General features: G+C 38.0%; 11 non-coding genes across 11 annotated transcripts; 6 read left to right on the top strand and 5 right to left on the bottom strand.

Annotated features, from left to right (window-relative positions):
- The first annotated feature begins 293 nt into the window (after window positions 1-293).
- TRNAQ-CUG (transfer RNA glutamine (anticodon CUG)) lies at window positions 294-365 on the top strand. The gene has a single exon. It is a non-coding gene; the product is annotated as a tRNA-Gln (tRNA).
- An 825-nt stretch (window positions 366-1,190) lies between these two features.
- On the bottom strand, window positions 1,191-1,262 carry TRNAQ-UUG (transfer RNA glutamine (anticodon UUG)). The gene has a single exon. It is a non-coding gene; the product is annotated as a tRNA-Gln (tRNA).
- A 1,548-nt stretch (window positions 1,263-2,810) lies between these two features.
- TRNAQ-CUG (transfer RNA glutamine (anticodon CUG)) lies at window positions 2,811-2,882 on the top strand. Its single transcript has one exon. It is a non-coding gene; the product is annotated as a tRNA-Gln (tRNA).
- A 2,445-nt stretch (window positions 2,883-5,327) lies between these two features.
- TRNAQ-CUG (transfer RNA glutamine (anticodon CUG)) lies at window positions 5,328-5,399 on the top strand. Its single transcript has one exon. It is a non-coding gene; the product is annotated as a tRNA-Gln (tRNA).
- Window positions 5,400-6,224: 825 nt separating this feature from the next.
- TRNAQ-UUG (transfer RNA glutamine (anticodon UUG)) lies at window positions 6,225-6,296 on the bottom strand. The gene has a single exon. It is a non-coding gene; the product is annotated as a tRNA-Gln (tRNA).
- A 12,883-nt stretch (window positions 6,297-19,179) lies between these two features.
- On the top strand, window positions 19,180-19,251 carry TRNAQ-CUG (transfer RNA glutamine (anticodon CUG)). Its single transcript has one exon. It is a non-coding gene; the product is annotated as a tRNA-Gln (tRNA).
- Window positions 19,252-20,076: 825 nt separating this feature from the next.
- On the bottom strand, window positions 20,077-20,148 carry TRNAQ-UUG (transfer RNA glutamine (anticodon UUG)). The gene has a single exon. It is a non-coding gene; the product is annotated as a tRNA-Gln (tRNA).
- Window positions 20,149-21,696: 1,548 nt separating this feature from the next.
- TRNAQ-CUG (transfer RNA glutamine (anticodon CUG)) lies at window positions 21,697-21,768 on the top strand. The gene has a single exon. It is a non-coding gene; the product is annotated as a tRNA-Gln (tRNA).
- An 825-nt stretch (window positions 21,769-22,593) lies between these two features.
- Window positions 22,594-22,665, bottom strand: TRNAQ-UUG (transfer RNA glutamine (anticodon UUG)). The gene has a single exon. It is a non-coding gene; the product is annotated as a tRNA-Gln (tRNA).
- A 1,548-nt stretch (window positions 22,666-24,213) lies between these two features.
- Window positions 24,214-24,285, top strand: TRNAQ-CUG (transfer RNA glutamine (anticodon CUG)). The gene has a single exon. It is a non-coding gene; the product is annotated as a tRNA-Gln (tRNA).
- An 825-nt stretch (window positions 24,286-25,110) lies between these two features.
- On the bottom strand, window positions 25,111-25,182 carry TRNAQ-UUG (transfer RNA glutamine (anticodon UUG)). The gene has a single exon. It is a non-coding gene; the product is annotated as a tRNA-Gln (tRNA).
- Between the last annotated feature and the right edge of the window lie 120 nt (window positions 25,183-25,302).

Genomic DNA, 25,302 nt, shown 5'->3' with positions numbered 1-25,302 from the left:
GCTCTATCGAGCCACCCATGCAGGAGACAGAGACATTGCTTCAGTAGTCTGGAAATGTAGACTGTTTTATTATGCTACAGGCAAAGATGAACATTGTGATATAACTTTTATATTCAGATAAACATTTGAATATTTAACACTTTTATAGAGAATATAGCTGAAAAGAATCAAATCACATTAAATCTCTATCCACTATGACCATTCAAATGAGATATCTTTTTATCAATATAAGAGAAGGACATCACTGATGCGCTCTCTTTTGTCTCAATGGAAAAGGCACTCTTGTGTGAGAGGGTTCCATGGTGTAATGGTTAGCACACTGGACTCTGAATCCAGCGATCCGAGTTCAAATCTCGGTGGGACCTACTACAATTATGAGATTCACTGTTTAACTCATTTTTTAGAATTTGGTCTAGAAAAAACCTAATATCAATGTTTTATACTGATGCGTATGAACGCATAAGTATGTATAGATGCATACATAGCTTTATCCATCTAGATAGCTGTTAGACAATATGAACATATCAATTATTCATAAACATAAATATTGAAGCTGAACCTAGAAACTGTTCTTTCACATCCACATTGTAAACATGAGTTTATTTTCCTTTCTCATCTATATGGCCAGTAATGAGATAGTTCATTTTTGCTGATTTCTTAGCTGACAACATGCTGGACTTACACAGTGCATTTCATTGTGAATTTCTTTGAAAGTGAATTTCAGATTCACACCTTTGACATGTCTTTCAAAAGATTCAACTTTATTGGTTGTGGATTTACTGTTGAAAATCAGTGTGTAAAATCTTTGTACGTCTGAATTTCAAGATTATTATTCAAACTGCACATCTTCGGTCCCCGTAATACAAAGTTTGACTCCTCAAGTTTTGTTTTAATGAATGCTTTGCAATTAAAAAGTTCCTTGTTCCCCTTATCAATAACAGTAAGATTTTAAAAAGTAATGTCGTGCATCAGGCCCCTGTGATGAGTTTGAGAAACCAGAGTGAGTTTGTAAAATCTCTCATTATTTTGAGCCATTTAGTTTCCAGGTATTGTAAAAATTCTATTATTTGCTCACATCTAGTAAACTTTTAGAGTATAATCAATACATTAATTTTTCACCCTACCGGTATTAGATATGTGATATTAATGAATACACTTGAAAGAAAATGATTTGGTCAAGAGTCATAAAATGGTCCCACCGAGATTTGAACTCGGATCATTGGATTCAAAGTCCAAAGTGCTAACCATTACACCATGGAACCTCCCATGTGAAAGGAGTGCAAACTGCTGCAGCAATGTGGAAATGTCAAAGTTTTTAATATTCTACTGTCAAAGAGAAACTGAATTGGATTGCTTTCCTATTCTGGTAAACTTTTGCATATTGAACTATGTTGGGGAAGGATGTTGCCCAAAAGACTCAAATAACGTTATAACTCTGTTGAACAGTGGTTTTTATGTGAGATAATATTTTTCAATGAAAGATAAGTTGCCCCCTGAGGCAAATCTCTTCTGTCAAAATGGAAAGCTCACCCTGGTACGGGAGGGTGGATGGTGTCGTGGTTAGCACTCTGGACTCTGAAAACAGGGATCTGAGTACAAATTTCAGTGGGACTTATCTGAACATTACAATTTTCTTTTCCATTCAGTTCTTAAAAGTTTTATTTGGAACAACATCACATTTACTTATAAACATGTAAAAATCAACCTGTACATATGTATCTCTGTATATATAGCTATATGTCTCTGTATATTTATAGGAACATATAAACATATAGATTATAAAAATAAATATAATTAGTGGAGGTGAAAATCATGAACAGTTGTTGCCTCTCAGCATTTGAAACATGAGTTTCTACTTCTTTCTCTTTTATATGTCCTGAAATTGAGATAGTCACTTTTTACTCATTATTGATCCAACAATACAGTTGATGTATACAAAGCATATCATATGATTTGTGAATGAAGTTCAAAAATGAGAATTTGATCAGTACCTGTCATGCCTCCGACCAAAAGCTTATATTTTACTATTGGAGATCAACTGTTGTAAATCAGCATGAAAAACATTTTCTTTTCACGATTTCCATACTAATATAAAACAACATTTTTACTAGCTGAATGAGATCATCATTTGGGTTCCTCTATGTCTGATTGAAGAAAACTTCTCATTCAAAATGTGCTATTTTCGCCTTATCAATAGCGGGAAAGATTAAAAAAGTGATGCTGTGAATCACCCGTCTGAAATGCGTTTGAGAAAATCAGGATATGATTTTATAATGGCTAACTACTTTGTGAAGAAATTTGATGTCAAAGTATTGTAAAGTTTGTATTGATGTAACTTGTTCAAGCTGATGGACATTTTGAAAGCATTCAATAATTGACTCTTTCAACCTTCTGGTGTTGGATTTGAGCTATCAATGAACAAAGATGAAGAAATGGAAAAGCTCAAGAGTAATAAAAAAAGTCCCTCCAAGGTTTCAAATCGGATCATTGGATGCAAAGTCCAAATTGCCAACCATTGCTCTATCGAGCCACCCATGCAGGAGACAGAGACATTGCTTCAGTAGTCTGGAAATGTAGACTGTTTTATTATGCTACAGGCAAAGATGAACATTGTGATATAACTTTTATATTCAGATAAACATTTGAATATTTAACACTTTTATAGAGAATATAGCTGAAAAGAATCAAATCACATTAAATCTCTATCCACTATGACCATTCAAATGCGATATCTTTTTATCAATATAAGAGAAGGACATCACTGATGCGCTCTCTTTTGTCTCAATGGAAAAGGCACTCTTGTGTGAGAGGGTTCCATGGTGTAATGGTTAGCACACTGGACTCTGAATCCAGCGATCCGAGTTCAAATCTCGGTGGGACCTACTACAATTATGAGATTCACTGTTTAACTCATTTTTTAGAATTTGGTCTAGAAAAAACCTAATATCAATGTTTTATACTGATGCGTATGAACGCATAAGTATGTATAGATGCATACATAGCTTTATCCATCTAGATAGCTGTTAGACAATATGAACATATCAATTATTCATAAACATAAATATTGAAGCTGAACCTAGAAACTGTTCTTTCACATCCACATTGTAAACATGAGTTTATTTTCCTTTCTCATCTATATGGCCAGTAATGAGATAGTTCATTTTTGCTGATTTCTTAGCTGACAACATGCTGGACTTACACAGTGCATTTCATTGTGAATTTCTTTGAAAGTGAATTTCAGATTCACACCTTTGACATGTCTTTCAAAAGATTCAACTTTATTGGTTGTGGATTTACTGTTGAAAATCAGTGTGTAAAATCTTTGTACGTCTGAATTTCAAGATTATTATTCAAACTGCACATCTTCGGTCCCCGTAATACAAAGTTTGACTCCTCAAGTTTTGTTTTAATGAATGCTTTGCAATTAAAAAGTTCCTTGTTCCCCTTATCAATAACAGTAAGATTTTAAAAAGTAATGTCGTGCATCAGGCCCCTGTGATGAGTTTGAGAAACCAGAGTGAGTTTGTAAAATCTCTCATTATTTTGAGCCATTTAGTTTCCAGGTATTGTAAAAATTCTATTATTTGCTCACATCTAGTAAACTTTTAGAGTATAATCAATACATTAATTTTTCACCCTACCGGTATTAGATATGTGATATTAATGAATACACTTGAAAGAAAATGATTTGGTCAAGAGTCATAAAATGGTCCCACCGAGATTTGAACTTGGATCATTGGATTCAAAGTCCAAAGTGCTAACCATTACACCATGGAACCTCCCATGTGAAAGGAGTGCAAACTGCTGCAGCAATGTGGAAATGTCAAAGTTTTTAATATTCTACTGTCAAAGAGAAACTGAATTGGATTGCTTTCCTATTCTGGTAAACTTTTGCATATTGAACTATGTTGGGGAAGGATGTTGCCCAAAAGACTCAAATAACGTTATAACTCTGTTGAACAGTGGTTTTTATGTGAGATAATATTTTTCAATGAAAGATAAGTTGCCCCCTGAGGCAAATCTCTTCTGTCAAAATGGAAAGCTCACCCTGGTACGGGAGGGTGGATGGTGTCGTGGTTAGCACTCTGGACTCTGAAAACAGGGATCTGAGTACAAATTTCAGTGGGACTTATCTGAACATTACAATTTTCTTTTCCATTCAGTTCTTAAAAGTTTTATTTGGAACAACATCACATTTACTTATAAACATGTAAAAATCAACCTGTACATATGTATCTCTGTATATATAGCTATATGTCTCTGTATATTTATAGGAACATATAAACATATAGATTATAAAAATAAATATAATTAGTGGAGGTGAAAATCATGAACAGTTGTTGCCTCTCAGCATTTGAAACATGAGTTTCTACTTCTTTCTCTTTTATATGTCCTGAAATTGAGATAGTCACTTTTTACTCATTATTGATCCAACAATACAGTTGATGTATACAAAGCATATCATATGATTTGTGAATGAAGTTCAAAAATGAGAATTTGATCAGTACCTGTCATGCCTCCGACCAAAAGCTTATATTTTACTATTGGAGATCAACTGTTGTAAATCAGCATGAAAAACATTTTCTTTTCACGATTTCCATACTAATATAAAACAACATTTTTACTAGCTGAATGAGATCATCATTTGGGTTCCTCTATGTCTGATTGAAGAAAACTTCTCATTCAAAATGTGCTATTTTCGCCTTATCAATAGCGGGAAAGATTAAAAAAGTGATGCTGTGAATCACCCGTCTGAAATGCGTTTGAGAAAATCAGGATATGATTTTATAATGGCTAACTACTTTGTGAAGAAATTTGATGTCAAAGTATTGTAAAGTTTGTATTGATGTAACTTGTTCAAGCTGATGGACATTTTGAAAGCATTCAATAATTGACTCTTTCAACCTACTGGTGTTGGATTTGAGCTATCAATGAACAAAGATGAAGAAATGGAAAAGCTCAAGAGTAATAAAAAAAGTCCCTCCAAGGTTTCAAATCGGATCATTGGATGCAAAGTCCAAATTGCCAACCATTGCTCTATCGAGCCACCCATGCAGGAGACAGAGACATTGCTTCAGTAGTCTGGAAATGTAGACTGTTTTATTATGCTACAGGCAAAGATGAACATTGTGATATAACTTTTATATTCAGATAAACATTTGAATATTTAACACTTTTATAGAGAATATAGCTGAAAAGAATCAAATCACATTAAATCTCTATCCACTATGACCATTCAAATGCGATATCTTTTTATCAATATAAGAGAAGGACATCACTGATGCGCTCTCTTTTGTCTCAATGGAAAAGGCACTCTTGTGTGAGAGGGTTCCATGGTGTAATGGTTAGCACACTGGACTCTGAATCCAGCGATCCGAGTTCAAATCTCGGTGGGACCTACTACAATTATGATATTCACTGTTTAACTCATTTTTTAGAATTTGGTCTAGAAAAAACCTAATATCAATGTTTTATACTGATGCGTATGAACGCATAAGTATGTATAGATGCATACATAGCTTTATCCATCTAGATAGCTGTTAGACAATATGAACATATCAATTATTCATAAACATAAATATTGAAGCTGAACCTAGAAACTGTTCTTTCACATCCACATTGTAAACATGAGTTTATTTTCCTTTCTCATCTATATGGCCAGTAATGAGATAGTTCATTTTTGCTGATTTCTTAGCTGACAACATGCTGGACTTACACAGTGCATTTCATTGTGAATTTCTTTGAAAGTGAATTTCAGATTCACACCTTTGACATGTCTTTCAAAAGATTCAACTTTATTGGTTGTGGATTTACTGTTGAAAATCAGTGTGTAAAATCTTTGTACGTCTGAATTTCAAGATTATTATTCAAACTGCACATCTTCGGTCCCCGTAATACAAAGTTTGACTCCTCAAGTTTTGTTTTAATGAATGCTTTGCAATTAAAAAGTTCCTTGTTCCCCTTATCAATAACAGTAAGATTTTAAAAAGTAATGTCGTGCATCAGGCCCCTGTGATGAGTTTGAGAAACCAGAGTGAGTTTGTAAAATCTCTCATTAGTTTGAGCCATTTAGTTTCCAGGTATTGTAAAAATTCTATTATTTGCTCACATCTAGTAAACTTTTAGAGTATAATCAATAAATTAATTTTTCACCCTACCGGTATTAGATATGTGATATTAATGAATACACTTGAAAGAAAATGATTTGGTCAAGAGTCATAAAATGGTCCCACCGAGATTTGAACTCGGATCATTGGATTCAAAGTCCAAAGTGCTAACCATTACACCATGGAACCTCCCATGTGAAAGGAGTGCAAACTGCTGCAGCAATGTGGAAATGTCAACGTTTTTAATATTCTACTGTCAAAGAGAAACTGAATTGGATTGCTTTCCTATTCTGGTAAACTTTTGCATATTGAACTATGTTGGGGAAGGATGTTGCCCAAAAGACTCAAATAACGTTATAACTCTGTTGAACAGTGGTTTTTATGTGAGATAATATTTTTCAATGAAAGATAAGTTGCCCCCTGAGGCAAATCTCTTCTGTCAAAATGGAAAGCTCACCCTGGTACAGGAGGGTGGATGGTGTCGTGGTTAGCACTCTGGACTCTGAAAACAGGGATCTGAGTACAAATTTCAGTGGGACTTATCTGAACATTACAATTTTCTTTTCCATTCAGTTCTTAAAAGTTTTATTTGGAACAACATCACATTTACTTATAAACATGTAAAAATCAACCTGTACATATGTATCTCTGTATATATAGCTATATGTCTTGTGGTAAATAAAATATACCAGACTGAATTTCATACAGGATCTTAAATAAAGTAAAATAGCTCAAAATAACAAGAGGCAGAATCCGTGGTATAAGAGGTTTTCTAATGGGCTTTATTCCATTCAAAATGGCCGACTCGAGTCGCGGCCTTCAGGTTCCGTCACCACGAGGGTTCAGGAAGTGAAGTACAATAATTCATTGACAGACATGTATTTTTATAATAAGTGCATTACAATGAAACGAATGTAAAAGGCGTAACATTTGATAAGAAAAATGACGTGACAGTGACATAATCGAAACTAGGCGTAACAAGGAATAAAAGAAACATGATTGGTTTGCATTATCAGACATAGGTGGATCTATAAGATAATACTTGGCATAGATGCGCGCGCAGCAGCATGACGTGTAATTGACGTGCAACTAGGGGGTGAAGGGGACTTGACATTTAGCTCTACATGTGGAGACGAGAAGTCTGGGGGGTCAAGTCAACCTAATCCCAAATCATATCTACCATCCTATGTTTGGAGAACTATGTTATCCACAAGGAAGGACTTTCGGACAGAATCTATTCTATACTAACTGTGTGTGCGTGTACAAGCGTCTAAGTGTCTATATGAGATGCGAGGGGCAGAAAACTTTCCATGGCAGCAGGACTATGAATCACTTGCAGGAGGACGGAAAGGCTGAGTCCTTGCTTGTGAGCTAAAGGAAATGTTTACCTAAATCACTTGACAGGAATGCATCGGCTGAAGAGCAAAATAGATAATTCGAAGGTGAAATACAGCTTCTTGGCAGGCATGCGAAAACTGGCCGAGGCAGGCACCGTTAGCTGCACAGGGAGTAGGACAAAGTTCATGGATACAGATGCGAGCTCAAGCTGAAGCTGTCAAAGACAGAGAGCAGGGAAAGGCTTTGAGGACAGAATCGGGCCTACTTGCCTGAACTGTAAAAATGGAGTAACTTAGCCATATAAAGTCGGTGGCCTTTCATACCTAGGAATCGAATATCCAGCCCATCAATGGCGGATCTGACAGAGAACATGTCGACGGTAGACACACATATGTTTGCGTCTTAGAAACTGGAACTGGAGGGAACATACATGTACTTGTAACATGCATATAGAACCGTTGGGGTCCAAGATAGGGGACATAACTGATCAGGAAAATCCACATTTCCACATTCCCTCCTTGTCCCCTTCTTGCCCTTCAAGAGACATCAATCTTCATCATTCCATCGATTTGCTCATGGAGCATCATTTCTTCTTCCTTCTTCTTCCGGCATTCTGAACGAGACCTTGGTGGTGGAATACACGATGTGGCACACAGACCACAAATCGCTGGTCCACATTGTAGACATAGACAGCAACTGAATAGTATGAGAAGGCCAATACCTAGGAAGGATAGAACTCTCCATCCCCAGGCTGATATCACACTCCAAAACCACCCGGACCACGTCCAAGTGCCTGGATTCTCGTGTATCTGGCTTACAATCTTATGAAGGCGTGTTATAGCTTTATATACAGATGGCGAATTTTCTGGTATGAATATGCAGCAGCTGGATCCGATGACCCTGCAAGCTCCGCCCCTATCGGCCAGGATGACGTCAAGGACAAGACGATTCTGGAGAACAACAATTCTCATCACTGATTGTTCCTCTGTCAGATTGCCTAGGGCGGCTATAGTCTCGTTTACTACAGCTTCAAGAGTCTTGGTGAGTCTGCGTATCAGCTTACTATTTGATATAGTACCTATATAGGGAAAGATACCTTTATTGAAATCTACATATTTGTCCCATGCTGTCTCAGTATAATCGACAACTGGGAGATCTCTTCGCTCTCTATTGTGTACTAAATGAACATTTCGATAATAATCAGGGGGAGCTAGGAAAACAGGTGGCAAAAGGAATGCTATGTAACAGGTACCATCCCAATCTAGAGGCAGGCGCATATATGCCGTCTGGCCACATATGAAGTAAGAATGGCGAGAAGCTCTAAATGAAGATTTACCTTGATCACTATATTCTACTATAGTAACGCATTGGCTATGGCCCATATGTATGGAACCAACTTTTCTCACACATAATTCACCCTTAACTGGAAATACTGACATAGTGGGCAGAATTAGTTCAACTTCGGATTTGACATTCAAAATCATAAGATTAGGCGTAAAATTACCTAATTTATACACTTCATTTTCTAAATCAGTTCCTGTTCTACTGGGGTGACCCTCCTTATTGGGGTGACAGACTTTGAATAAAACTATATTCAGATTTCCCCATATCCAGTGTTGTTGATAAACTGCTGTGTCTGGGTCTATGGAATTTAATAAACTAAACCATGCTCCACAGGAGCCATTGTGTGTGAACGGATGTGGAAAGAAAGGCAGAACTCCTTTGTTATTCTGATAGGGAGGAAGTCGGCCACACACCCAACAATTGGTGGCATTACTAGTCTGATGGGAATGATGTAACATACTAATGAATGTGTTATTACGCAGCGCAAGTCTATAGGACAACTCATGTGGGGGTAGGTCACTAAAAGAATGTTCATCAGTTATATTGAAAGCAAGTTTAGAAACAGGATAATACATATGCAACAATATACTTGCAGTAACTATTAAAAAACTCAAGAAAAACAAAATTAATAAAGTCACAATACAGTGGCTACGCAGTGATTTACAATAAGCATGTCGTTTCATTATGATTCTGGACTCTACATGATTCAGACCTAAGGGATACATGTCGGGACAGATTCAACCGCTTCACCTTGGAGAGGACTTAAACAATCAAATCGTCCGACAGTTTAGATCTGGACCTGAGTTTCTGTTTATAGAGTTCGGTGCTACTGGCCTCAGCCAAAGGTAGCTTTGAGTCAATGGGGGAAGACACACGGGAAGTACTGTCTGTGTCAGGAGGAAGTCCATTAAATTTTTTTATATGGGTGGAATGCACCCATCCTTTTCTTCCTTCGATCTTCACAGCTGTTCTGGTCGTCAGCAGGACCAACTTAGGAAGCCTCCACCTTGGCTCCAGTTGGGTTTTCCGATCAAAATTCCTGACGAGAACATAATCACATTACATCATGAGGTTTCACCTCGGTGTTGTCGGGAAAAGCTGCGACTACCTGTGAACGACAAGATTGTAGTGCAGACATCAAGGAAGCCAGGTAATCTGTCAGCATATTACAGTCAACATCAGTTATTTTACGGGGTATAGGCGTCCCCCACATATTCGGTGGCCTACCAAAGATCACCTCATAAGGCGATAGCCCTGTTCGAGAGTGTGCTACCATCCTCATGTAGAATAGCGCAACTGGTAAGGCTACTATCCAGTCCACACCTTTTTCCTGACATATTTTAGACAATCTGATTTTTAAAAGTTGATTATGTCGTTCCACGAGTCCTGCTGCCTCGGGGTGTCGGACACAGTGGAATTTCCACTGATATCCCAACAAAAGTGAGACATATTTCATTAATTCGGATGAGAAAGGCTGACCGTTATCTGAATATACCACACGTGGTAAACCGTACCGTGGGAAGAATTCTCGAACTAGCTGCTTGGCAGTAGTTGAGGCAGTGTAATCTGATACGGGATACGCCTCTGTCCAACGGGAGAGAGCGCAGACAACTACGAGAACATATTTGAATCCTCGACAACGTTCCATCTGAATATAATCCATCTGGAGGACTTCAAAAGGATGGTCAGGAGGCTGAAATCCACCCTGCTCTACGGAAACACTCTTTCCTGGATTAAACTGACAACATATCATACAGGTACGAACTTTTTGTTTAGCTGCTGCTCGTAAATGTTTATTGAACCAAATGTGCTGAATGCTGTCTAGCATAGCCTTCTCTCCTAAATGTGCTGGACTGTGAACTGTAGCTATAATGACTTGAACCATGGAATCAGGGAGAAACCATACAGATTTCTCCTTCGTCATCCATCCTTGATCTGTCTGGATCCCTCCTAGTTCAGTCCACTTCTTTATTTCTTCTGCTGTGGCATGTGTCTGTATGTCAATTACGTCAAGTGCGGGATCCTTAAATGTCATACACTGTGTTGGTGTCTGAACTATTGGCTTTGTCATGTCTAATGTGCGATTCTGAGCAGTCTGTTTAGCTGTTTTGTCAGCTAAATCATTGCCTTGAGAAATGGTATCAGTAACCTTCGTGTGTGCTTTACATTTCATAATCGATATAGCAGTGGGTAGATGTATTGCGTCTAACAAAGCATGAATGAGGGGTCCGTGCTGAATGTGGGCACCATGGGAGGTTAAATAACCTCTCTCTCGCCACAGCACGCCGAAGTCGTGTACAACTCCGAATGCATAACGTGAGTCAGTGTATACATTAACTTTCTTATTTGTGGCTTGAATACAGGCTTGTGTTAGAGCAATAAGTTCTGCTGCTTGGGCTGACAAAGTATCTATACAATTTGTTTCAATAACTTCAGTGTCTGTTGTGACTGCATACGCGGCCACTAAATCTCCTGTACTTGTTCTCATGCACGATCCGTCTACATACAACGTCAGGTCTGGATCTAACAATGGAACGTCTGTCAAGTCTTGTCTAGGTTTCGTCTTTATTTCAATGATTTCAATACAATCATGAGCTAGTGGGTCTGTTCCAATTACAGGTAATAGTGTAGCAGGATTCAATGTATTACACCGTCGGATCTCTATGTGTGGTTGAAACAATGTCAGTTCATAACCGGTAAGTCTTGCTATGGTCAAGTGTTGTGTTTGTGTTCGGTTCACAAGAACCTCTACTGCATGTGGTACTTGTACTGTCAATGGGTGTCCTAATACTATGGCATCGCTTTGTCTGATTGCTAAAGCTGTCGCTGCCACTGATTTCAGGCATGCAGGCAAAGCCTGAGCTACGGGATCTAATGTACTGGAAAAATAAGCACATGGCTTGCGTGATCCTGCTTGATCCTGAGTGAGTACTGACAAGGCAGTACCTTCGCGTTCTGTAACAAAAAGTGTAAAATGTTTGCTATAACATGGCGTTGCTAAAACAGGTGCTTGACATAAAGCTTTCTTTAAGCTTTCAAAAGCTTGTGTATGTTCCTGAGTCCAAGGGAGAACAGTCGATGTGGCTGCCTCCTGTGTGGTTAACTGAATGAGTGGTTTTGCTAGAAAAGCGTACTGAGGGATCCACTGCCTACAATATGAAGTGAGGCCTATGAAAGCCCGCACCTCCTTCTGTGTCTGGGGTATTGACATGTTAGCAATTAACTGAATGCGATCTGGTGTAAGCTGCCTTCCCTCCTTGGACAGCGAGTGACCAAGATAAATAACTCGCTGAACACAGAATTGCAGCTTAGAAGGGGACACCTTGTGCCCCTTGTCGGCTAGGAAATGTAAAACTGTCAGAGAAGCCTTTTCACATTCTGGCTCGCTTCTTGCGGTGATCAGCAGATCATCGACATATTGAAGCAGTGCAGTATTGACTGGCATGTGGATACTGTCAAGTTCTCGTTTCAGTGCTTGGCTGTAGATGCTGGGGCTTTCTGTAAATCCTTGGGGAGCGCGTGAGAATTTAAAGCTGCGCCCATTTAAACTGAATCCGAACAAGTATTGGCTTTCCGGATCTATTGGGACGCTGAAAAAGGCATTCTTGAGATCGATTACAGTAAAGAATGTTGCTTCGGAATCAATTGCTGTCAACAATGATGATATATCAGGGACCACAGGGAATTGTGGTACAATACACTTGTTTAGTTCACGCAAATCAATAACCAATCGGTATACTGGTGCGGCAGTAGGGTCAGTTCGTTTAAGAATCGGAATTATCGGTGAATTACATATATTGGAGTCTGTTTCTATAACTACTCCCTGGGCAATCAGCTCATCAATGATTTTCAGCAAAGCCACTACAGCATCATGCGGTAACTTGTATTGTCGCATTCGTGGTAGTACCACTCCTGCTTTCAATGTAACTCGATAGGGTGTAATGTTCATGCAGCCAACATCCGTAGGGCCTTGTGCCCATAGATGTACTGGTAAAGTCTGTAGTCGGGGATCCATGTCTCTAGACACATAGTGACCTTTAAAATCACGCAAAAACAACCTTACTCCTTCCGGAGAACAACATATTATGGCTCCTAGTGCTTTCAGAGTTTTAATTCCTAACAGATTTTCTGGGCATGATTTAGTAAGCAATAAATCTGTAGTTCGTGTCAAAGGTCCTATCGTAAGTGGTAGAGGCTGTGATACTTCATTAACAATAGGTTTTCCCGAAAAACCAAGGGAAACATTTTGAGAGCCTGAGAGGGGTGCCCCTGGAACTTCACTACGTTTTATAGTTGTTCGACTTGCCCCTGTATCGAGTAAGAATTTTCTATCTTGACCTAATAATTCACTATGTACATAAGGTCCTTCTTGATCTACAGGAATCTCGATAAGCGGTAAGTCGACTTCCCTCTCTAGGCTGGTTCATGCGTAGCGCTGATATTCAGGGTATTCATACTGTGCAGTCTGATACATTTGTCGTGTTGTGGTTTGTGTGGCAGTAGCAGGCAACGGTGGTGCAGCTGGCACAAACTGTATGGGTTGCTGTGAGGCTGGCATGGACTGTTGCTGAACTGGCATGGACTGTCCATGCTGCATAGCTCCTTGTTCATTCTGATCTTGTCTAACTAATCGTGGTCTCTCTTTTGCAATACCTGTAGCTATATTACGTTTCAGGACTGGACAATCATGTACATAATGGCCTAGTTGTTTACAGTAATTGCAGGTTCCTTTTACAGGAACTGCAGAATCACCAGAATGTGTCACACCCTTTTTGTGACCATCTGCTGGTACTGTCTGAGAAACTAGCATTTTCATTTTTGTATCCTTCATGCGTCTATGCTCGTGTTCTTGTTCATCCCTAATTCTATTGTGATGATACTGTAACATTTGTAGCATTTGCGACGGAGTGTTACTTTGCCAGGTACTCTCGAATTTCAATATTCTATTCTTCACTGGAGGCAATGCATTTTCCACCAATTTTGTCACAAATAAATGTGGATATGAGTCACTACTTGCTTTTATACCACTATTTATACCAAAACATTTTTCAAATCGAGCATAATAATCGCTTGTGTCTTCATCTTGCTTTTGTTTGCAGGCTGTGATTGCACCCCAATCTTCCTTTTTTGTAGTTAATAAACGTGGCAGTACCTGTACTAGTAAACCTGGTAACAGTTTAACTTTATCCCCGAGCCCCGAACCTGCAGTTCGGCTCCTTTCTTCCTCTGCTAATGCTGTCCAGTCTATCTTTTGGTCTCCTACTTCCCACTCTTTTTCTTTCAGTTTTTCATAAATGCCAGCAGGCAAAAGCACCTTTAATATCGTCATAATATCAGGAAAGGTGTACTCTCCCATCAGTAACATGTCTTTAATTTCTCGGTGGAAACCCGCTGGGTCTTTGTCATGACTAGGTACTACTTTCTTCATTTCTAATAATTCCATTTTTGATATGGGTGTGTAAACAAATACACGGTGAAACTCATTGTCTTCGCCTTTTATTGGGTGCACTTCTCGTAAAGGATTTTGTCTATCCATATAGTACGGCGTTCTTTCTCTGTGGGGCAGCGAGAGAGAATCCGGACTTACAAAAAGGACATACTGTTTACGTGACACTAATATCTCTTTAATTAGCTTGTTACTAGAACCTCTCCATCTGTTTGTGAGTAGTTCCGTTAATATATCAGGTAAAGGACCAGGGTCAGCATGTTGGCACTTATATAATATGAGGAGTTGCTGAATCATATAGATTCCAGCTAAGCGTTGTTCATCTGTACTGAGATTGAGAAACGTGTGTGCTACGGTCTCATCACCGTATTTTTCAGGACTGTCAATCCAGTGAACGGCTGATCTGGCTAATTCTTGCTCATCCATGGAATCGAGGAGGTGGTAACCCCTTCGTTCTCGTAGTATCTTATCTGCGGCTTGAAACGAATGTTCAGGAGACTTCAGATTTATTACAGGCGTCGGATACGTTCTGCTGTTTTTTGGGCATACAGAATGTATTGGATCAGGAAAACATCTAGTATTTTCACAGGATCTTCCTCTGCCTACATAGGCTATGGTCTCTGACTGTCTTGCGGAATTCCCTGATTCGGACACTTCATCTTGCTCAAACTCGTCTGTTCCCAATCTTTCTTCATGAATACGCTCTATTTCTTTACGGATTTTTCGGCACATGGCTATTATACAATTTTGCTTATCGTGTCTCCCTTCTGATATATTCTGACTCCATCTTGTAAGAATAAGCATTGTATTCGGGTCTACCCCCGGACGATCTTGATTTCTGATCATACAGTTTATGAGGAAACGTAACAGTTCCCCCTGTATCTCTACTTTCTGGAATTCCATAGCTCTGTTAATACATCCTGGATCTCGTCCTGTTTGAACAAAATGATATATGTTGTCTAGATGCGTAGTCATCCCTGGTAACCTCGCTAAATACTCTGCGGCTCGCCTGATACGTAGTGATGCCAGGACCATTTCGTCCTCTTTACCAACCACCGGGTCATATCTACAATTTACAAGGAGTTCTTTAAGCGTACGTTCACTTACGAATTTAGGTGTACGTGAATGCGCTGACTCTTGAAAAACAAGTTTATTGATTCTAGGTGGTGTAAAAGTACTGCTAGCACCTCCCGTGGCCCTATCTGGGGCGTCGGGTGTGAATGGGTTCGTTGAACGTGACACAGCAACTATGGGTGTCGATACCTCTGTAGAGTCGACTGCGGAGACAGATGCGGAAACAGATGTGCTTGCCGACGCTTGTGTCGGAACTTGCTGTTGCACGGGGACAGATACCTGATCCTGACGTTGAACCCCTCCGCCAGACGGTCTATGTGGTGCGGCGTTAGCATACTCGGGAGCTGCGTCATCTAGATATGAGGAAAGAAAAACATCTTCTGCGGTTCTGGGAAGCCCCTTTGGATGTACCTTAATTGGAAATAATGGGGGTGGCAAGTCTTTTGGTATCTCTGGAGCAGCCTTAGGTAATCCTTCGGCTAATAGGGGATACATACCATTCATAAGAGCATTTCTTTGTCTATTTACTTGTTCTGATCTCACTCGGATACCTTCCTCAATTAATAGATTTTCTTGAACTTTATTTGAACTTTCTTTACTCCTCTCTTCTTGTCTACGTGCTTTTTCTGTTCGTCTATGAGATTCTTTACGCCATAACTCAACAGCGTCTTTCTGTGACTGTCTGACCTTTCTTTTCCATAACTCTTCCTCCACTTTCATGATGCACTCTGCATCCCAGGTTCCCGCTATGGGCCACCTTTGACTTTCCGGTAATCCCTTGGTATAATCTACCCATAGATCAAGAAATAATATGGCATCTAAGCCATGTTTATGGTACATAAAATGCCCTGGAGTGTCCCTAGGAGGAATAGGAACTGCTTCTTCAAGCACCCCTTTTCTGGTAGTAATCTGTCTTAACTTCGAGAAGAGCGGCATATTTACAACTGATCTGATACTTACTCTTGAATTTTCTTAATACGAAAAACACAATAAATGAACAGTGAACAATGAACAGTCATTCATACCACAATATGCAAGACATTTCTGAATACTTTAAACATTAAACATTAAACATTATAACAATGATCGACAATGATGACAGTCTGCCTAACTAATCACCACGCTGAATTCTTGACAATAACTGAATACTTCGGAATACTTGATATACTGCTAAACAGTACATATACACTGCTAAACAGTGCAGACCGGATTTGTGTACCCAAATCCGTCTTGACCGGCACAACCTATGTGCGCGTCAACACGCCTCCCCGGCGATGGTACTCACCGAGTAGCTCCTTGAAACGGAAGGCCTCAGAGAATGGACAGGACTCGACGACTGCGGACATCGGACCCTCTCGACATCGGGATTTCGGAAAACCTGGTGGGCCTCTGTATACCTCGGATCTTGCTCTCTCAGCTAGGCTCTGGTCGGGATACTTCGCACTTCTCACCGCCTCGTCTGGGTTGATCGCAGCCTCAGTCGCCCCCGCTTGACCAGAGGGAGCTTACAGGAAATCCTGCTGGTACGCGTTTATGGTCCGTCCAGCTGTGGCAGGAGACCGGGCCTGCAACGCACCGCCGGCGCGTGAGATGAGAAAGTGTCCCTGTTCGGGCGCCATTCTGTGGTAAATAAAATATACCGGACTGAATTTCATACGGGATCTTAAATAAAGTAAAATAGCTCAAAATAACAAGAGGCAGAATCCGTGGTATAAGAGGTTTTCTAATGGGCTTTATTCCATTCAAAATGGCCGACTCGAGTCGCGGCCTTCAGGTTCCGTCACCACGAGGGTTCAGGAAGTGAAGTACAATAATTCATTGACAGACATGTATTTTTATAATAAGTGCATTACAATGAAACGAATGTAAAAGGCGTAACATTTGATAAGAAAAATGACGTGACAGTGACATAATCGAAACTAGGCGTAACAAGGAATAAAAGAAACATGATTGGTTTGCATTATCAGACATAGGTGGATCTATAAGATAATACTTGGCATAGATGCGCGCGCAGCAGCATGACGTGTAATTGACGTGCAACTAGGGGGTGAAGGGGACTTGACATTTAGCTCTACATGTGGAGACGAGAAGTCTGGGGGGTCAAGTCAACCTAATCCCAAATCATATCTACCATCCTATGTTTGGAGAACTATGTTATCCACAAGGAAGGACTTTCGGACAGAATCTATTCTATACTAACTGTGTGTGCGTGTACAAGCGTCTAAGTGTCTATATGAGATGCGAGGGGCAGAAAACTTTCCATGGCAGCAGGACTATGAATCACTTGCAGGAGGACGGAAAGGCTGAGTCCTTGCTTGTGAGCTAAAGGAAATGTTTACCTAAATCACTTGACAGGAATGCATCGGCTGAAGAGCAAAATAGATAATTCGAAGGTGAAATACAGCTTCTTGGCAGGCATGCGAAAACTGGCCGAGGCAGGCACCGTTAGCTGCACAGGGAGTAGGACAAAGTTCATGGATACAGATGCGAGCTCAAGCTGAAGCTGTCAAAGACAGAGAGCAGGGAAAGGCTTTGAGGACAGAATCGGGCCTACTTGCCTGAACTGTAAAAATGGAGTAACTTAGCCATATAAAGTCGGTGGCCTTTCATACCTAGGAATCGAATATCCAGCCCATCAATGGCGGATCTGACAGAGAACATGTCGACGGTAGACACACATATGTTTGCGTCTTAGAAACTGGAACTGGAGGGAACATACATGTACTTGTAACATGCATATAGAACCGTTGGGGTCCAAGATAGGGGACATAACTGATCAGGAAAATCCACATTTCCACAGTCTCTGTATATTTATAGGAACATATAAACATATAGATTATAAAAATAAATATAATTAGTGGAGGTGAAAATCATGAACAGTTGTTGCCTCTCAGCATTTGAAACATGAGTTTCTACTTCTTTCTCTTTTATATGTCCTGAAATTGAGATAGTCACTTTTTACTCATTATTGATCCAACAATACAGTTGATGTATACAAAGCATATCATATGATTTGTGAATGAAGTTCAAAAATGAGAATTTGATCAGTACCTGTCATGCCTCCGACCAAAAGCTTATATTTTACTATTGGAGATCAACTGTTGTAAATCAGCATGAAAAACATTTTCTTTTCACGATTTCCATACTAATATAAAACAACATTTTTACTAGCTGAATGAGATCATCATTTGGGTTCCTCTATGTCTGATTGAAGAAAACTTCTCATTCAAAATGTGCTATTTTCGCCTTATCAATAGCGGGAAAGATTAAAAAAGTGATGCTGTGAATCACCCGTCTGAAATGCGTTTGAGAAAATCAGGATATGATTTTATAATGGCTAACTACTTTGTGAAGAAATTTGACGTCAAATTATTGTAAAGTTTGTATTGATGTAGCTTGTTCAAGCTGATGGACATTTTGAAAGCATTTAATAATTGACTCTTTCAACCTACTGGTGTTGGATTTGAGCTATCAATGAACAAAGATGAAGAAATGGAAAAGCTCAAGAGTAATAAAAAAAGTCCCTCCAAGGTTTCAAATCGGATCATTGGATGCAAAGTCCAAATTGCCAACCATTGCTCTATCGAGCCACCCATGCAGGAGACAGAGACATTGCTTCAGTAGTCTGGAAATGTAGACTGTTTTATTATGCTACAGGCAAAGATGAACATTGTGATATAACTTTTATATTCAGATAAACATTTGAATATTTAACACTTTTATAGAGAATATAGCTGAAAAGAATCAAATCACATTAAATCTCTATCCACTATGACCATTCAAATGAGATATCTTTTTATCAATATAAGAGAAGGACATCACTGATGCGCTCTCTTTTGTCTCAATGGAAAAGGCACTCTTGTGTGAGAGGGTTCCATGGTGTAATGGTTAGCACACTGGACTCTGAATCCAGCGATCCGAGTTCAAATCTCGGTGGGACCTACTACAATTATGAGATTCACTGTTTAACTCATTTTTTAGAATTTGGTCTAGAAAAAACCTAATATCAATGTTTTATACTGATGCGTATGAACGCATAAGTATGTATAGATGCATACATAGCTTTATCCATCTAGATAGCTGTTAGACAATATGAACATATCAATTATTCATAAACATAAATATTGAAGCTGAACCTAGAAACTGTTCTTTCACATCCACATTGTAAACATGAGTTTATTTTCCTTTCTCATCTATATGGCCAGTAATGAGATAGTTCATTTTTGCTGATTTCTTAGCTGACAACATGCTGGACTTACACAGTGCATTTCATTGTGAATTTCTTTGAAAGTGAATTTCAGATTCACACCTTTGACATGTCTTTCAAAAGATTCAACTTTATTGGTTGTGGATTTACTGTTGAAAATCAGTGTGTAAAATCTTTGTACGTCTGAATTTCAAGATTATTATTCAAACTGCACATCTTCGGTCCCCGTAATACAAAGTTTGACTCCTCAAGTTTTGTTTTAATGAATGCTTTGCAATTAAAAAGTTCCTTGTTCCCCTTATCAATAACAGTAAGATTTTAAAAAGTAATGTCGTGCATCAGGCCCCTGTGATGAGTTTGAGAAACCAGAGTGAGTTTGTAAAATCTCTCATTATTTTGAGCCATTTAGTTTCCAGGTATTGTAAAAATTCTATTATTTGCTCACATCTAGTAAACTTTTAGAGTATAATCAATACATTAATTTTTCACCCTACCGGTATTAGATATGTGATATTAATGAATACACTTGAAAGAAAATGATTTGGTCAAGAGTCATAAAATGGTCCCACCGAGATTTGAACTCGGATCATTGGATTCAAAGTCCAAAGTGCTAACCATTACACCATGGAACCTCCCATGTGAAAGGAGTGCAAACTGCTGCAGCAATGTGGAAATGTCAAAGTTTTTAATATTCTACTGTCAAAGAGAAACTGAATTGGATTGCTTTCCTATTCTGGTAAACTTTTGCATATTGAACTATGTTGGGGAAGGATGTTGCCCAAAAGACTCAAATAACGTTATAACTCTGTTGAACAGTGGTTTTTATGTGAGATAATATTTTTCAATGAAAGATAAGTTGCCCCCTGAGGCAAATCTCTTCTGTCAAAATGGAAAGCTCACCCTGGTACGGGAGGGTGGATGGTGTCGTGGTTAGCACTCTGGACTCTGAAAACAGGGATCTGAGTACAAATTTCAGTGGGACTTATCTGAACATTACAATTTTCTTTTCCATTCAGTTCTTAAAAGTTTTATTTGGAACAACATCACATTTACTTATAAACATGTAAAAATCAACCTGTACATATGTATCTCTGTATATATAGCTATATGTCTCTGTATATTTATAGGAACATATAAACATATAGATTATAAAAATAAATATAATTAGTGGAGGTGAAAATCATGAACAGTTGTTGCCTCTCAGCATTTGAAACATGAGTTTCTACTTCTTTCTCTTTTATATGTCCTGAAATTGAGATAGTCACTTTTTACTCATTATTGATCCAACAATACAGTTGATGTATACAAAGCATATCATATGATTTGTGAATGAAGTTCAAAAATGAGAATTTGATCAGTACCTGTCATGCCTCCGACCAAAAGCTTATATTTTACTATTGGAGATCAACTGTTGTAAATCAGCATGAAAAACATTTTCTTTTCACGATTTCCATACTAATATAAAACAACATTTTTACTAGCTGAATGAGATCATCATTTGGGTTCCTCTATGTCTGATTGAAGAAAACTTCTCATTCAAAATGTGCTATTTTCGCCTTATCAATAGCGGGAAAGATTAAAAAAGTGATGCTGTGAATCACCCGTCTGAAATGCGTTTGAGAAAATCAGGATATGATTTTATAATGGCTAACTACTTTGTGAAGAAATTTGATGTCAAAGTATTGTAAAGTTTGTATTGATGTAACTTGTTCAAGCTGATGGACATTTTGAAAGCATTCAATAATTGACTCTTTCAACCTACTGGTGTTGGATTTGAGCTATCAGTGAACAAAGATGAAGAAATGGAAAAGCTCAAGAGTAATAAAAAAAGTCCCTCCAAGGTTTCAAATCGGATCATTGGATGCAAAGTCCAAATTGCCAACCATTGCTCTATCGAGCCACCCATGCAGGAGACAGAGACATTGCTTCAGTAGTCTGGAAATGTAGACTGTTTTATTATGCTACAGGCAAAGATGAACATTGTGATATAACTTTTATATTCAGATAAACATTTGAATATTTAACACTTTTATAGAGAATATAGCTGAAAAGAATCAAATCACATTAAATCTCTATCCACTATGACCATTCAAATGCGATATCTTTTTATCAATATAAGAGAAGGACATCACTGATGCGCTCTCTTTTGTCTCAATGGAAAAGGCACTCTTGTGTGAGAGGGTTCCATGGTGTAATGGTTAGCACACTGGACTCTGAATCCAGCGATCCGAGTTCAAATCTCGGTGGGACCTACTACAATTATGAGATTCACTGTTTAACTCATTTTTTAGAATTTGGTCTAGAAAAAACCTAATATCAATGTTTTATACTGATGCGTATGAACGCATAAGTATGTATAGATGCATACATAGCTTTATCCATCTAGATAGCTGTTAGACAATATGAACATATCAATTATTCATAAACATAAATATTGAAGCTGAACCTAGAAACTGTTCTTTCACATCCACATTGTAAACATGAGTTTATTTTCCTTTCTCATCTATATGGCCAGTAATGAGATAGTTCATTTTTGCTGATTTCTTAGCTGACAACATGCTGGACTTACACAGTGCATTTCATTGTGAATTTCTTTGAAAGTGAATTTCAGATTCACACCTTTGACATGTCTTTCAAAAGATTCAACTTTATTGGTTGTGGATTTACTGTTGAAAATCAGTGTGTAAAATCTTTGTACGTCTGAATTTCAAGATTATTATTCAAACTGCACATCTTCGGTCCCCGTAATACAAAGTTTGACTCCTCAAGTTTTGTTTTAATGAATGCTTTGCAATTAAAAAGTTCCTTGTTCCCCTTATCAATAACAGTAAGATTTTAAAAAGTAATGTCGTGCATCAGGCCCCTGTGATGAGTTTGAGAAACCAGAGTGAGTTTGTAAAATCTCTCATTAGTTTGAGCCATTTAGTTTCCAGGTATTGTAAAAATTCTATTATTTGCTCACATCTAGTAAACTTTTAGAGTATAATCAATAAATTAATTTTTCACCCTACCGGTATTAGATATGTGATATTAATGAATACACTTGAAAGAAAATGATTTGGTCAAGAGTCATAAAATGGTCCCACCGAGATTTGAACTCGGATCATTGGATTCAAAGTCCAAAGTGCTAACCATTACACCATGGAACCTCCCATGTGAAAGGAGTGCAAACTGCTGCAGCAATGTGGAAATGTCAACGTTTTTAATATTCTACTGTCAAAGAGAAACTGAATTGGATTGCTTTCCTATTCTGGTAAACTTTTGCATATTGAACTATGTTGGGGAAGGATGTTGCCCAAAAGACTCAAATAACGTTATAACTCTGTTGAACAGTGGTTTTTATGTGAGATAATATTTTTCAATGAAAGATAAGTTGCCCCCTGAGGCAAATCTCTTCTGTCAAAATGGAAAGCTCACCCTGGTACAGGAGGGTGGATGGTGTCGTGGTTAGCACTCTGGACTCTGAAAACAGGGATCTGAGTACAAATTTCAGTGGGACTTATCTGAACATTACAATTTTCTTTTCCATTCAGTTCTTAAAAGTTTTATTTGGAACAACATCACATTTACTTATAAACATGTAAAAATCAACCTGTACATATGTATCTCTGTATATATAGCTATATGTCTCTGTATATTTATAGGAACATATAAACATATAGATTATAAAAATAAATATAATTAGTGGAGGTGAAAATCATGAACAGTTGTTGCCTCTCAGCATTTGAAACATGAGTTTCTACTTCTTTCTCTTTTATATGTCCTGAAATTGAGATAGTCACTTTTTACTCATTATTGATCCAACAATACAGTTGATGTATACAAAGCATATCATATGATTTGTGAATGAAGTTCAAAAATGAGAATTTGATCAGTACCTGTCATGCCTCCGACCAAAAGCTTATATTTTACTATTGGAGATCAACTGTTGTAAATCAGCATGAAAAACATTTTCTTTTCACGATTTCCATACTAATATAAAACAACATTTTTACTAGCTGAATGAGATCATCATTTGGGTTCCTCTATGTCTGATTGAAGAAAACTTCTCATTCAAAATGTGCTATTTTCGCCTTATCAATAGCGGGAAAGATTAAAAAAGTGATGCTGTGAATCACCCGTCTGAAATGCGTTTGAGAAAATCAGGATATGATTTTATAATGGCTAACTACTTTGTGAAGAAATTTGATGTCAAAGTATTGTAAAGTTTGTATTGATGTAACTTGTTCAAGCTGATGGACATTTTGAAAGCATTCAATAATTGACTCTTTCAACCTACTGGTGTTGGATTTGAGCTATCAGTGAACAAAGATGAAGAAATGGAAAAGCTCAAGAGTAATAAAAAAAGTCCCTCCAAGGTTTCAAATCGGATCATTGGATGCAAAGTCCAAATTGCCAACCATTGCTCTATCGAGCCACCCATGCAGGAGACAGAGACATTGCTTCAGTAGTCTGGAAATGTAGACTGTTTTATTATGCTACAGGCAAAGATGAACATTGTGATATAACTTTTATATTCAGATAAACATTTGAATATTTAACACTTTTATAGAGAATATAGCTGAAAAGAATCAAATCACATTAAATCTCTATCCACTATGACCATTCAAATGCGATATCTTTTTATCAATATAAGAGAAGGACATCACTGATGCGCTCTCTTTTGTCTCAATGGAAAAGGCACTCTTGTGTGAGAGGGTTCCATGGTGTAATGGTTAGCACACTGGACTCTGAATCCAGCGATCCGAGTTCAAATCTCGGTGGGACCTACTACAATTATGAGATTCACTGTTTAACTCATTTTTTAGAATTTGGTCTAGAAAAAACCTAATATCAATGTTTTATACTGATGCGTATGAACGCATAAGTATGTATAGATGCATACATAGCTTTATCCATCTAGATAGCTGTTAGACAATATGAACATATCAATTATTCATAAACATAAATATTGAAGCTGAACCTAGAAACTGTTCTTTCACATCCACATTGTAAACATGAGTTTATTTTCCTTTCTCATCTATATGGCCAGTAATGAGATAGTTCATTTTTGCTGATTTCTTAGCTGACAACATGCTGGACTTACACAGTGCATTTCATTGTGAATTTCTTTGAAAGTGAATTTCAGATTCACACCTTTGACATGTCTTTCAAAAGATTCAACTTTATTGGTTGTGGATTTACTGTTGAAAATCAGTGTGTAAAATCTTTGTACGTCTGAATTTCAAGATTATTATTCAAACTGCACATCTTCGGTCCCCGTAATACAAAGTTTGACTCCTCAAGTTTTGTTTTAATGAATGCTTTGCAATTAAAAAGTTCCTTGTTCCCCTTATCAATAACAGTAAGATTTTAAAAAGTAATGTCGTGCATCAGGCCCCTGTGATGAGTTTGAGAAACCAGAGTGAGTTTGTAAAATCTCTCATTAGTTTGAGCCATTTAGTTTCCAGGTATTGTAAAAATTCTATTATTTGCTCACATCTAGTAAACTTTTAGAGTATAATCAATAAATTAATTTTTCACCCTACCGGTATTAGATATGTGATATTAATGAATACACTTGAAAGAAAATGATTTGGTCAAGAGTCATAAAATGGTCCCACCGAGATTTGAACTCGGATCATTGGATTCAAAGTCCAAAGTGCTAACCATTACACCATGGAACCTCCCATGTGAAAGGAGTGCAAACTGCTGCAGCAATGTGGAAATGTCAACGTTTTTAATATTCTACTGTCAAAGAGAAACTGAATTGGATTGCTTTCCTATTCTGGTAAACTTTTGCATAT

The sequence above is a fragment of the Triturus cristatus genome, chromosome 5_2 (genome assembly GCF_964204655.1).
Source record: "Triturus cristatus chromosome 5_2, aTriCri1.1, whole genome shotgun sequence".
NCBI classification, from domain to species: Eukaryota; Metazoa; Chordata; class Amphibia; order Caudata; family Salamandridae; genus Triturus; species Triturus cristatus.
This window is presented reverse-complemented; position numbering and strand designations above follow the sequence as displayed.